The following is a 14769-nucleotide window of genomic DNA, read 5'->3' as shown; positions in this document are numbered from 1 at the left end:
GCAAGCTGAAAATGAAACATGTTTTCAATATTAGAGAGGACAAATTCCTGGTCAAATTGGAAATCTTAAGCTACTCCCACCCCTCTTCTCCCCAAGCACTCGCCATTCCTTTCAAGTCCAGTAGGAATTTTTTTTCCCTGTTAACTGCTAGAGGGCTGCTAGGGGCTACCTGCAGCAAGTCAAAGCAGGACTGCCACCAGCAATAAATTAGATAATCTCTGGCTTTGTTTGGGTGTATTTAGAGATTTTTTGTGGCTTTACTATTAACTACCAGATGTTTCTGTACTGTGCTGGGGATGGATTCCCATAGAGGTGGGCTCGCTTCCTACAAATACAGAGAATAGCATATTCTGGTGGCTTTTACTATGCCTGCTCAGTATGGCTCAGTAAAATGTTAACAGTACACGTGCACACATCAGCAGAGATGATGAACTGTCCATTAAAGTATCTCACCAGATCTTAAAACTACTGGACATCAAGAATATCTGTATTTGTGGTTCCACACCACACCTGAGAGCAGTGCTCTACAGAATTATCAAAGAATCTAATTAGTGTAATGAATTTTGATTCTGTCCAGAAGCTGTAACAAATCAGTTTGCTGAGCCAGTATCTCCTGAGGTGTATGCAGGCCCATAGTAATTCCTGGTGAAATTAGAGGAGGAAGAAAAGGGGCATTGTAGAAAAATAAACTTGCATGCTGAAATGTACACTGCATGGAGAAACTGAGCTTTGTTATTTTACTCAGCAGGACCACGTGGTGATAAAGTGGGATTGCTCTGGCATTTCAGACTTGCTGTTCTGTGTTGTAACATGGTCCTCAAAATGTCAGAGCCTTGAGGAAGTGATGGACTGGTTTCTTAGCAGGAGCAAATCCCCAGAGCTATCCTGGATATGCTGATTTGCACCATGCAGAGATTCTGTCACACTTTTAGACCACAAAGAAAATAATTAGGGGAACTAAGTTTATTAAATTTTAATAAAACCTTTGCTTTTGTAAAACTTACATATTTCCTTATCTTTACTTATAAAAGGGTGCATTTATGTAGAGAATGGTTGGACTTTGTTAACCCCTTTGCACAAAACAGCACAAGCCCCTACATGGCTGTGTGTGATTGTTACATTAACACATCTCTATGGTTACACCACAGAAACCTTTAAGTGTGAATGCATTTTTTCTTTTAAGTACCAAGATGTTCCTGATGGAAAAAAAAATGACCTCTTCTTGGCTCCTGAGATAGAGTCAGGGATGTGATTAATGCTGACTGTATTCCACTGTTTTTCCCTGAAGACTAGCTATTAATATTTTCCAGTGATGTATGTCCTTTCACTTAACCACAAATGGGTGGTCAGCAAGGTATCTCAGCCCATATTTTGTCTTAAAAAATCACTTTCACTGTACCATCATACATATGGCCTTTGACTTAATATCCATGGACTGATCCCTTCCAAAAATGCATGAATGAACACCTCATCCCATCTTACTTTTTTCCTCAGTTATCTGCTGTTTAAAGCAGATCCAATAGCCTGTGAAATGGTGGGTATTTCTAGATTTGGTATATTACTGAGTTAACTCATAGTGGCAAGCTGCTGAAAAGCTTTTCTCATCTGTTACTTCTAGCTCATTGATGTACAGCCTGGTGAAGTCAGTTTGATTTGGCTTTATTTTGGGTTCTATCAGTTGTATCATTGGATTGGCCTAACAAAATAGCTGATACTTTCAGAAAGATGCACCTTTCATTTTCTTTTAAGCAAGCATATTAATAGAGAAGAAAGGTATCCAAGATCCAAAGCCGTGTTTTGTTAGACAGATGTGCACAAATAAACAGAACAGTCCCCTGAAACAAATTGAACCACAAGAACAGAGCAGCAGAACAAACCAAGGTACTGATGGGTGAGACAAATGAAATAAAAGGCTTGAAAGCAAAATGGGTTAGTAGAAGTTTCCTCACTCTTCACTCTGTCCAGCAACTTTCAGTTTTTTCTCAAGATCCATGAATTTCTTATGGTCCTCTCTAGATTCTTATGAAGGTCTCCTTTCTTCTACAAGTACAAACCTTTGCTTCCTGCTACAGGTAGTTCTTGTTGTCCACCCAGACATTTCTTTGTCTGCCCTGTGGTGCTGCCCACTCTGTGCTCATGGTCTCTGCCATGCTGCGTTGCTGCCAAGGAAGAGCAGTTTCCTTCCTGTGGCTTTTCCAGCCTCTCTTTGCTGCTGCCCACTATCACAACCTCCTTAGCAGAATATTCTGTCCTCATCCCAGGCACCATCCTGCTCAATGCTGTAGGAACATGCTATGGGAAGAAACTTTTGGCATTGGGCATGTTAAAAGCATGGGTTTGTAGCAATTTACCTTTGTTTTCTCCCCAATATTCATTATAACAACCTTGGCTTCTCTTTAAATTTGATTGCAAGATTCACAGGAGGGGGGAAACCAGCAGGTAACTAACACCCTGCACAGATGAGATCTGCCCTTTGCCAGACATCCTGGGGATGTTTTCAGAAGAGATCAGGGAAGTAAGGGGACAATGGAAGCAGCTGTGAGGTCGGTTTTGTGTGCAAAGGGTTCTACAGGAGTGGGACCTGGAGTGTTGGCACAAGCAGTCTTGTGGCTTCAGAAGTTATTGTCTGCCAGGGCATTTTCTGTCTCAGCTTTCTCACTTGATATTTAAGCTTTTATATGACCTCCAAATCTGGATTACAATTTCTTCAGATGCAGTGTCAAATCATTTTGTCTTATTACTGACCTTCTGTGTCCTTTCTGCTCATCCATTCCTTATTCTGTGTCCTGGTGCCCAGAAATCGAAGTGTCCTTTTAGAGTCAATTTTACAATGTATATTCTTTAAAAAATTATGTTTTATGATTTACAATCATTTACATGCATTTTTTGAGCCCTGCAGTGATTGGACCCTCTTGGCACTAGCAGATTTAAATCAAGAGCATGCTTGCCTATGAATTAGTGTCTAGTCCTCTAATCATATCCCAAACACCCCAGTTCAGTTCTTTAGACTATTCGGTGAGACTAAGTTTGCTGTTTTCCTTCATGCAAACACGTGATAGAATATAGAAACCAGTGAGCATGCCCCTGGGACCTGGGACTCTGCGTTTCATCAGGGCTTCAAGCAAATCTCACAGCCAAACCCACAAACTATCAGAGGCACAGAGTCATGTATAGATGCTTCTCCCCTTCAAGAGACTCTTTTTGCTCTGAAAAGCTGAGCACAGCTGTTGTACATGTCATTTCTAAAACTGCCTCTCCACCTCTTGGTAAGCGACCATTTTGACAGAAATGTCAGTATTTCGGCCTTTGAGTAATTTTGATGAAAGAAAGAGTAAAAAAGTGTCCTTCTTTCTAAAGAGCTAACAGCCTGTGGTGTTCCTCACTCAGAAAATTTTCTTGAAAGTGCCTGTCCCCCAAAGACAAATAATGAATGCTCCTGTTGCCAGGAGGCAATTGATATATTCATGTGGAGGGCTTAATAAATTAAAGCACAGTGGTCAGCTTCCCAGAAAAATGTCACAGAAGGGCAGGTGTCAGGGAGAAACTATAGTAACATGGGAGGCAGGTACAGAGAATTAGCAAATTCCAGACAAATCAATTCCTGCTGCAGTTTACCATCCTAAAATTGCATGAAAATGAAGGAGAGCTGAAAACCTAAGATGCTTTTGCAGCAAATAAATAAGTAAGCTTTTGGAAGACCTATATTGTTTAATGAACATGGTCTGAGTAGATGAAGGCAAATATTTCATTCAATTGTGGGTTATTTCTTTGTGTTGCAAGACATGGGACTTATGGAAATTATCTTATTAATTTATTGGGGTATTTTTTGCCTATGATTATTTTCTTGCAGTGTCTGCAGCCTTCCAGAGTCTGCACAAAGTGCACGTGAGCCAGGAAAATTAAGGTAGTTGTAAGCAAGTTTTCATCTAGACACTATGATGATACCAATGATCATATAAATCTGCCAGCTCACTCATTGATGTGAAATGGTAAAAAATAAATAAGACTTATTTTTAACTTAGTTCACTTCAGATGGTCATAATTGAATGAGTATAAATATTAGAGATGAGGATGTTTTTCCTAAATATTGCCCAGAGCATCATATTGATTTCAAAGGATGGCTGCTTACTAAAATCAGTAATTCTGCCAAACAAAATCAGAGACAGCCTCAAGGAACAACAATGATATTTGGATTTATGTGTTCAAAGAACCCTAGATTTAGGTTTCTATCCATCTTAGTAAATTTTAGAGGTATTTAAAAACTACAGCTAAAATTGAGGTGGCTGGATTTAGGCCCTTTAAGATTGCTGCTGAATTTTGAACTGGTTTCTTTAGAGTTTTTTTGGGGCTTTTTTATCTGCAAAGACCCAGCAGAGCTGATTTAATCTCTAATGGCAAAAGCAAGGCAGAGCATTCCTTCTGTTGCTTTCGGATTCGTAATGTCATCTGCTGCATCAGAAGAAACGTAAATCCTTAAATTTAGATGTCTGGAGCACAGTTGAGCTATTCCTGTCTTACTCTGGCATCTGAAATAGTTTGTGGTGTGAGCACCCTGGACTGATGTCTGCTTCCTAATGTATCCAATGCTAGACACCTTGTGCTCTCTCTGTTAGCAATCCTTTAGGAGGTTTTTTAGTGCTTGGTGCCCTGTGGGCAGGCAAGACTGTGTGTAAGATCACAGAAAGTAGATTTGGCCAAGGTTTTTAGAGAAAATGCAAATATTTTAGGGTTGTTGAGTAACATTTTATGTCGCAATGAAAAAGACAAGCTATGTTTACCCTTTAGAAATAACAGATGGTTATTGTAGGATGTGGGGAGAAGAAACACAGGGGAACGGGTCCTTTTCAATGGGGATTTTAGCATACGTGGAAATTAAAAATATGGGGGTATGGAGGTGAAAAGATAAGTTCTAAGGAGGCAACACGGTCATACATGGCATATTATTCTGCAGATGAATTCTCAGTTTGGTGCCATGTCCTTTCATGTTTCCTTTTGAACACCCAGCCTGGACTTAAAAACAGATGCAGGAACATATGCCAGTCTTGTTTCTTGGGTGTCTTTAGATGCTAAATTGCATTCCAAGAAGCTTAAACTACCTGAAGTCCCATCTTGAGAATAAACTTTCCTGGGAAAGGAGTTGTAGTGATAGCTACAGGGTTGTTCTGTGGTGATAGTGGGAAGTGACTGACTTGTTGGCAAAAGAGAAAGGGTTGAGACACAAGGAAGTGTCTTGAGGTATCATTCATTAGAGGAAACATGGGAAATTTTGGAATTCCTGTTCAGAGGCTTAGACCTACCATGTAAACATTAGGAAAATTCCATTAATACACTGAAGTTCTCTATGAATAGTTTGATTCCTACTTCATGAAGCTGTCAAGGTTTCCAAATCCCAGGCCACTTATCTCCACTAGAAACAGGGCTTCCTTGCTCTGCTTTCTCATAACAGAGCAGATGCCAGTCTAGGTCGCTGCTGGGGCAAGAAAGCTCTCAGGGAGTCCAAACTTGGTGCAGGCACAACCCTAATGGCTACAAGGTGTGTTACAGGATACAGGAAACAGGGCCCATTTCTTCTGCTCACTCAAGCGTTAATTCTCTTCAATGAGAAATTAAAAGAATAAGATCTGTGTGAACAGGGGAATACAAGTTGAAATGGGGTTGACCCACTTTCTTTCTTTTCTTATGCAGCACCTCCTAAATCATGCCAGGGAAGATGGATTATACTTTCAGTCATGAGATAAACCTGTAAACTAGTTCTTGTCTGCAGCACTTGTGTATTATAGATCTTGTGTCTCCTGAAAGATGAATAATTACAGTCCCTGGGGACACCCTCTTTCAAAAATGCAGTCATCATGGATTCTGCAGTGTGGGATAGCTGTGTGGGCAATGATGATAAAACAAACAACCTTCTTGTCCCCAACAGGTATGAAAGTGAAATAGGAAGACAAGACAGCTCTCATTAGATTAATGAGCAAGGCTTCCAATTTCTGGATGAGTTTCTGTTTCCTTTGCTTTGATGAAATAAATACTACTTGATAAGGACAACCAAGTACCATCAAATCAAACTGTTTCATTAACCAATTGCATACATCCTGTTTTAAAGCAGACTTCTCCCAAAACAATGTTCTATGGATAGAATGGATCCTTTAGAATAAATTGACTGGATTTTCTTTGTCTCTTTTCCTGTTTGGCAATCTGTCTTCATTGAAAACTTGGTGAATCAGATAACAAAACCTAATGAGTTGTGCATCATAAATCTGTAATGCATCTCATGGATGAATTCTTCCATGTGCATGTGCCATTTACCCTATATTTAGAATGTTGGGCCCACTCATTATCCAAGTGCTACACGAAGAAGAGTTTATAAGAATTCTTCTCAAGCATATGCTCTGAATATAACACACAGAGGTGCTACATAGGGTCTCTTTTCAGGAACCTTTTTGAAGTGTATATTGTAAAGAACATAGTGCAGAAGACACAGCCATTGTTATGAAGGAAATGAACTTTCCAAGTTGAAGCATCTTCAGGGGTAGAAGGAGAGTTCATCGTTACCATGCATGCAAAAATCACTAAGTGATACTTCTCTGTCTGCCTCTGTTCAGTGCCACTGAACCAGGTAGTTAGCATAGCTGGTACAGCTGTACTCTTGCTTTGCTCCCCTTCGTGGTACTAAAAGACATAATGGTCACAGAGACCCAGCTACCCTGTCACCAAGAGATGCAGAATACAGTCAAGCTTAAATTGCCTTCACCGACCAACAATACTTGCCATCATGCTCCATTTTACGAAGAATCAGACATTGCTTCATCGATGCATTGGCCTAGGATTGATCTGGGTAGAACAAAAGAGACAGGATTTAATAACTATGCAAGTTAAAATGACCTTTCCAGAAAGGTGACAACAGCTCAAGTGCATAGAGACACAGCGCTTGAAATCTTTGCACACATGCAAGGAAAGCTCACCATTTTGCCTCTGGCATTTGGGCTCAAAGTAGGAAAAGGACCAGAGATGTCTTCAGCTACCTCATTAAGTGAAAGCACAGCTACTCTCCCAGGAGAAGAGTAGGGTGTTTGTCACTCTCCAGCTTAAATGACATATTTCAAAGCCACTGTTGTTCGCTTCCAACAATGCCTCAACCTTGAAAAGAGTTTCTGTGCGGAGAAACTTGAAACAGTAAAGCATCTTCTAGCTCAAGGAGACAAATGATTATCAGCATTTACAAAGATTTGTGCTCAGACACAATAGGATACAATTCAGGGTGTACATGTATATTTTTATTACTGCTTGTATTATTGCCACCACCAGTACTTTTGTTGTTGTCATGATGAAAGCCAACACAAAAGGCCTGTGAATATGCTCCTTGATATACAGTACCTTGTCTCTCCAGAATGACAATGATTATACAGAAATGGAAGGGAAAACAGCACAATGCAGTAAAGTCCCAGCATTTAAGTGCCATCAGTCCTTAAGGAGTGACTCTGGGGCCCATCCAAAAAACCAGGGTGTATTGATTAGACATGGGACACATACCTGTTAAAGCTTCAAACACAGAAACCAAATAAGGTCTTATCCAATTTTTATCGTGTTATACAATACAAAATTGCCTGAACAAGCACTAATAGACTATATTTGAACTGATCATTGCACCCTCTTTATCTACACCCGCATTTAAAATTCATATCAATATCACTTTAGGTCAGAATCAATAGCAAAACTCCAAGCTCTTTCAGCTTGTCCTAGTATAAAGACTAGCTCTAAAAAAAAATCTAAACCTTTTCATTATTTCTCTTAGGTCACAAAATCCTAGTTTAAGACAATTAAACCCTAATGTTATCTCAAGTGCCAGCATTGACTTGAGGTGGTGATGGTTTTTCTCCCAGTGTCTCTGGCCATGGTACATTTCCTGGTAGTAAGCTGTCCCATATTGTTTTAGAAAATATCATTTAACCATTCAATATTTTGCTGGTCGACATTGTGTCATGAAGCAGTGTTCTGTCAAGCAGTTTGAAAAGGGCAATAGCTTGCAGAGTGCAGACCAAAAAAAAATCACCAACAAACAAAGAAAAGAAAAAGATTAATTTGAAGTAAAAAAAGAATGTGCAAAATCCCCAAAATTCCGGAGATTTCATCTTGTTTCTCACAGTCAGTCATAAAAGAAGTCCAAGAATGGACAAGTTTAGAACCTGACAGGTTGCTGCATAGTTGCTCTAGAAAAAGACTTACCTAAATATGTACAGCCTTCTGTAGTCCAAGTCAAGAGTGAAGACACCTCCATTCCACCCTGCTCCCCACAGCCCCTCCGTGTTCCCAGGGTGGGGATCCCACAGGAGAAGTGACCTTCAGCTGGTATCAGATGGAGACAAGGGAGAAAAAGTGTCAATAAATAGTGGGCTAGCATGCATCCAGATTTTTACATGTTTGAGGGGCATTTCTGCTACAATGGGTGTGATGACATTAACTAAAGGAAGGAAAAGGGATCGTGTAAGAGTTCCCTATGATGTGTGTGAGACAGGAGAAATGGCTTCAGAAATTCCTGTGAGCTGAGAAACCATGTCCAGTTCCCATTATTATGGTGACTCTTCCAAGAGCTGAAATACAAAAGCTGCTGGCAGAGCTGTGGGAGTGAGCCAGAGTGGCCGTCAGAGAAGAGAGCAGCAGGAGGAGAGAGGGAGCAGATAATAGAAATAGGTCACTCCATCAGATCAGATCAGATCAGTCTAAATCAGGCCTCACACCTTGTCGGAAGTTAATAGTCTCAGACTGAGAGGCAAGGTTACAGCATGATGGGAAAAGCAACCCACCAGCCTCCTCCAGAAGACTGCAATTTGCTCGAGCTGTAGATATATTTTACCAATTATTTATTGCAACTCTACCTTGTCAGAGTGGTTTTTTTTTTTTCCCTTAAGTGAGAATAGTGCTTATCAGCAATTTGATCCCTGTTTGCAATGGATTAAGTTCTTCAAGCATGACAAAGTGCACTATAGCTTTCCTAGATTTTCTGGGGTGCACTTTCCTAAAATTTGCCCTTTGTATCTGTAGCTGCCAACTGAGTCTTGGTAGGGGGGGATACACACCTCTAGTTTTAGAGGCTACCAGCTTTGCATGCACTCATCTGTTATTAGTGGAAAATTTTGCCCTTAGGTTTATCAAACTTGAGAAGAATTGTAACCATTCACAAGTCAGGAAATACTATTGACCTTCTCTGCATATCCTGGGTTGACAAGGTCATGATGGAATAGGCCAGTGAAGGCGGTCTCACCAGGGCCATTCCTCCACTGACCATGTCCAAAAGAAGAGGCTCAATCTTTTTCTTTCAGCAAACTCTCAAGGTCATAGTTTTGCAGCGTCCCTCGCAAAAATGATGTTCTGTCCTAAGTATTTAGCTCCTAGATTTCCCTTATGGCTGACTACCTTCCTTGCTTAGTAGGATGCAGTAGGAGAGGGTGGTGCCTAGGCCTTGCAAGGGAGACTCCAACTTCAGTCAGTCTCAGAACTTCTATACCAGTCATGGTGGTCTTACAGTCTCAGCCCACCACTTTAATTTTCAATATTTTTTTGAGAGCTCATATTTAAGGAAATAGGAAGGGGTGGAATATCTATGTGGTTATACCGGCTTCTGACCATCACACCAGATGTAACATGCCCTGCAATATAGGTGATTAATTGTTATATAAAATGATGGAGAGAGAGGAAAAGAGGGGGAGAAACATTGCTAGTACTAAACTTGTGGATTCAGGAATTTGCAGGATGAGGACAAGAGTTGAAGGGAAGTGTCCCCAGGAAGGGATATTCTCACATTTCTGTGTTCTGCTGTTCATATGGCTTTATTCAGTTTTCGACAAAATACTGGTTTCTGTTCTTGATGTAGCTGCTGTTGAATTCCATCCTACCCTGCAGGCATTGCCTTCATCTCTGAAGCAAGCATGCCTGAGCCTGTCTGGGTGTGGGAGGACACTTGCCTCCTAACATATTTTACCAAAATCAGGTGCTGACCTGTAGCAATAAAACAGAATCCCAGATACTACTTTTTCAAGCATGGCCTTTGCCTTATCACACTGCTCCTCCTTGCCCATCCTATTCTGGCATGCAAGGTAGGGAGGTGCTTGTACAGTCTCTAATATTTTAAAATACATCAGAAATACTGTATAGCAATAGAAGAAGATACATATGCGTTTGTGTGTGTGTGTCTGTGTGTGTGTGCACCCATCACCCTTGCCTACCAGATTAAATATACATGAGGGTCGCTCAAGTGTTTATCAGTTCTTTCCGCTGGCTGAGCTTGCAAAAATGCTCTTATTGGGTTGAGTTGTGTGCTTTGGAGGTAAAGGACATAAATGTTTTGACTGCATCCTGCATGCATATATTCATCCTGAGTATAGCTACACCAATTATTTTACCATCGGAACTCACTCAGCTGAAGAGTTCTCTTATTTGTATTAGCATCTAGTCCGGGGAATGAATTTTCTTTGACTCTATTTTGATACAGTCCAGTAAAGGAAGAGGTTAGGGTGGTAAACATGGCACAAACTGTACATGTGCTCAGGTCTGCAGAAAGATGTGCAGGGAAATGAGTGAATAACACCACCCCAGGGAGCTGCAGGGAGCATTAATTCATGTGCTCTTCTGCGGGCTGCTGCTGATCGTATCCCCTGTGGAAATACTCCAGGTCACTGAAGAGGTGAGCCCTTATCGCTTCCCCAGAGCACGGCAGTCGCTTTGCATCTCCCTGCTCCAGATGGGGCAAGTCAGAAAAGTCTTGGAAAGGATGTAACTGTCAGGAGCACCAACCTGGTGGCAGTTGAGTTATTACAGGAAAATGGAGTACAAGCCTTGCAATGAGCCCAGTAAAAGCCAAAGGGGAGCATCATTAAAAGGTGCATTGTTACAGACACTTTACAGAGTGGTGCTCCCTGGAGGGGAGAAGAGCCCTAACCAAAGCTCTCTCTTTCTTGCCTAAGATGGATTGGCAAGGAGACGAACTCTATAAAAAGTTAGAGCCAAGATTAATAGCAAAAGTACAGTTAGTAACTTCACAGAGCATATCCACAAGATAATTTATGACAGCAAAGGAAGGAAGGGTATGTACCGTGGTGTTTGTGTAAAAGAAGGGCAGTTCTGCAAAACAAGCTTATAAATACAAAAAATGAAAAATGAGGACATTTTTGCATTTCCATAGTTGAGGAGATTTGAAGGCACAACTAATTCTCTTTTTTTTTTTTTTTTTTTTTTTTTTACAGAGACAGCTCTCTTCATTAACTCTTCACAAGAGTTGGTTGCCCCTACAAGAAGATTTAAGATTTTTTAGAATTTTTTTTTTTTAGTTGCTTTCCTAGGAATAGAGTCACTCACACCTCAGTGGCATCAGCTTGTTGTTTGATATGTGTAAGCAACTGGGAGCCAAAAGTGGACCTATGTCACTTTGATTTTTCTCTTGGGCAGTTGAGAGACCAACTGACACCAAACCAGGATACAAAATCATTCACAGACCAGGGCATTTAGAACTAGAAGGTTTATATATTGGCGAAATTGCTGATCACTTCTTCACTCTTCAGTGCCTGCTTTACCTTTGATGGCAGCCTGTAACATCCTTCTAAATAAGAGGCACTAGATGGGTTGATTCAGGCCTCTAGGTTTGCTTGGAACAAGTCTAGTGGCTTTCCCTCAGTGTCTCAGGAGTATTTAAGTTCACCTCTCCAGGACCAGAACAGCCTCAGGTAAGCTTCTCCTCATCATGCTCATTCAGCCATGCAGCTTTGAGTGGGGAAGAGCAGAGCAATTTCCCTTGCTAACACCTGTCATTTCCCTGGACTTCAGAGAACAGGGATCTGTTCAGGGATCTGCTCCATAGAGCACTGTGGGATAAAGCCTTTGAGGGAAGAAGGGCCCAAGAGAGCTGGTTGATATTCAAGAATCACCTCCTCCTCCAAGCTCAGGAGATGCATCCCAACAAGGAGAAGAAAGTCAGACAAAAATGCCAGGAGATGAGCATGGATGAAATATTTGCTCCTAAACAAACTCAAACACAAAACAGGAAGCAAGGACAGGTAGCCTGAGAGGAAAATAAGAAATTGCTCAAATAGCCAGGTATCAAGTTATGAAAGCTAAAACCCTGATAGAATTGAATCTGGCAAGGGATGTCAAGAGCAACAAGAAAAGCTTCTATAGGTGCATCAGTGATAAAAGAAAGAGTAGGGAAAATGTTATGAAAAATTTTTTTACTCAGAGGGTGTAGCACTAGAACAGGTTGCTCAGGGAAGTTGTGGATGCTCCACCCCTGGAAGGGATGGCCAGGCTAGATGGGCCTTCAGCGACTCAATCTAGTGAATGTCATCCCTGCCCATGGGAGGAGGGTTTGAAACTGGGTGATCTTTGAAGTCTCTTCAAAACCTTCCCATTCTATGATTTCATTATTCAGTCCGTGACCTGATCAGATCCATCCATGAGTCGCAAATGAACTGGTGGAGGAAGTTGCTGAGTCACAGTCCGTCATATTTGAGAAGTCATGGGAGTCTGGTGAAGTTCATCTGACAGGAAAAGAAGAAATCTAACTCCCATTTTTAAAAAGGGAAAAAAGCCTCAAGTGTCACCATCACTGAACCAGAGTGTGGAGGATGCAGGGCTGCTTTTAAGTCACTAAGAACAAGGTATGTGATGGAGTGGCAGTGGGCACTACTCTATGTAAACATTGGTTCAGTTTAATAGCAGGGAACTAACTAACTGGAAGGCTGCACAGTGCCTCCAGATTAGCAATTAGCATGGTAGGGGTCATGACAAAACAGCCAGAGTTGGAAGGATGCTATTTTCACAGTCCAGCTATATATTTCTTTTGCCAAGGCCAGGAGTAAAAAGATCCCAAGCATGCTGGACATTAAAAAGCAAGTTCCTTGAAAGACATGTTCACTAAGCTGTCAGGGAGCTGTTAGCAGGGAAAGAATAGGCAGATAGACAGACTCCCACAGGGGCCTGAAGAAGCAGAGCATGCCTCTATACTAGAAAGAGGTCAGAGGAGCAGCTAACCCTGGAACTGTGACAAATCCTACGTCTCAATCTCTTCTACACACTGACTTTTCCGTCCCTCTAATCCTCTTTGTCACCTGTCCCCAGGCCTCTATTATTCTTACCATATCTCTTTTTCAATCTGAAATAACCAGAATGGAACAAAGGTCTTCAATTTATATAATGGAACAAAAATAATACTAAAAATTCTCCCCGACAAAGTCTGAGATAACGACCAGCATAAAATAGCAAAGTTTTCAATAAGCTGTCTGGACATTTGTTTTTTCTAAATGGTTACAGTTAATTCAGAACCCAGCAATGCATATGGGTAGTTCAAATGGTATCTTTCAGTGTGCATTACCTTGCAGTTGTTCTCTGCCATCTCAATGCCATTTCTCCTCATTGATTATCAGAGGAGGTACCACTACAGCAGCTGAAGTTTTTCAACAGGGTATAAAGAGATGGCTATTCTGGGAGTAACAAGGCAGAGGTCTAGAGAAACAGGAGTATTGGACTCTTAGGAAAGCACTAGGTGCAGCTTATGTAGGAAAATTTAAACAGAAATATTTAAATTTCGCAGTGTTGATATTTTTGCTGTGTTCACCACCCTCTCCTATTCCCACTCCGGGCAGGCTCACTGTGACTGAAACACAACAGCGTGCATAGACAAGGAGTGACAGTGCCACTGCCAAGGCTTCTGACTTCATCTAAGTTAGAGAAGTTGCAGCTTCTGCTATTCCTTGGTTCCCAACCCTGAAAGTGTTGGGAGTGGCATCTGTCAGCTGCAGAAGAGAGCCTTTATCATGAGCCAGAGATGGCTGTGGGAAAGCTGGGGCAATACAACTGTGATAAGTCACATGCTGCTCTTGGACCAAGCAGGGTGATGGGACAGATCTCCTCCCTGCAGTCACCTAATGGAAGTGGCTGCTGGTTTTCCTTCCTTACGGGCTTGATCCTGTCTCCACTGGGAACAGGAAGACTCTAATTTTCCCTTTTCTGTGTCCTCCCACCTTCTTTCTTCCACTGATGTTGCTAAGATATTGACTTCTGCCTCTGATGCTTGCTGTTTGAGGCTGGTGTGCCTGCTACTGGGTAACAGTGGTAACAAGGGACCTTTTCTTCTCCCTTGTTCCTCTCCCTTGCTCCACCCTCAGACTCCTTCTCCACTTCTGCATTCATTTTCAAGCCCATGCTTCTTCCTATGCTCTTCCTCCCAGCTATGTCAGAAAAAGGGAAAATACGTAATATGCAGAAAAAGTCCAAACTATTGACATTGCTGCTAATTTCAGCAGTGACTCTTTTTCAGGCTCACGCTGTGAGAGACAACTTTTATTGCCCATTATAAAACAATATCTCCTAATATGGGGGGTGCAGTGCTCTGTGCTGCCAATAAGAGGGCATTTAGCCTGGAAATTTGTGCGTGTAATTTATTGTCAAGCATGCCCCGTGCACACACACACAGGTAATGATGGTGTTAGCCGTCTGACAAATTACAGGGCCTTGCACATTTGACCTCCTCCCCTGCCCTGTGTGCGGTATCGCATCTCCCAGGGGGTTCATCCTGACATCCCACCTCGGAGCAGCTTCCAGCTGCTGCCATTTTGGATATCCTGCCTATTTATTTCTTTCCAAAGATCCTCCCCGCTCTCACCCCTGGGGTTATTCTGTTTTCACTGCTGCTGTATGCAGGGCTCAGTTTTGTGCCAAGCCTTTCTTAAGGATCAAATACCTTATAATTTTATAATTTTAGTGATTAGAACTGTGAACTTTATAACA

At 41.6% G+C, this 14769-nt stretch overlaps 1 long non-coding RNA gene across 2 annotated transcripts in view; it reads right to left on the bottom strand.

Moving 5' to 3' along the window:
* Positions 1 to 14769, bottom strand: part of LOC119699873 — a 77871-nt gene that overhangs the window by 16891 nt on the left and 46211 nt on the right. For both annotated transcript variants that reach the window (XR_005256571.1, XR_005256572.1), the window contains exon 2: positions 8221 to 8340. This is a non-coding gene — a long non-coding RNA (uncharacterized LOC119699873). The remainder of the gene's footprint in view (positions 1 to 8220; positions 8341 to 14769) is intronic.

This window comes from Motacilla alba, chromosome 3 (assembly GCF_015832195.1).
Source record: "Motacilla alba alba isolate MOTALB_02 chromosome 3, Motacilla_alba_V1.0_pri, whole genome shotgun sequence".
In the NCBI taxonomy this organism is placed as follows: domain Eukaryota; kingdom Metazoa; phylum Chordata; class Aves; order Passeriformes; family Motacillidae; genus Motacilla; species Motacilla alba.
The sequence above is the reverse complement of the archived record's forward strand: the minus strand, read 5'-3'. Positions and strand labels throughout refer to the sequence as shown.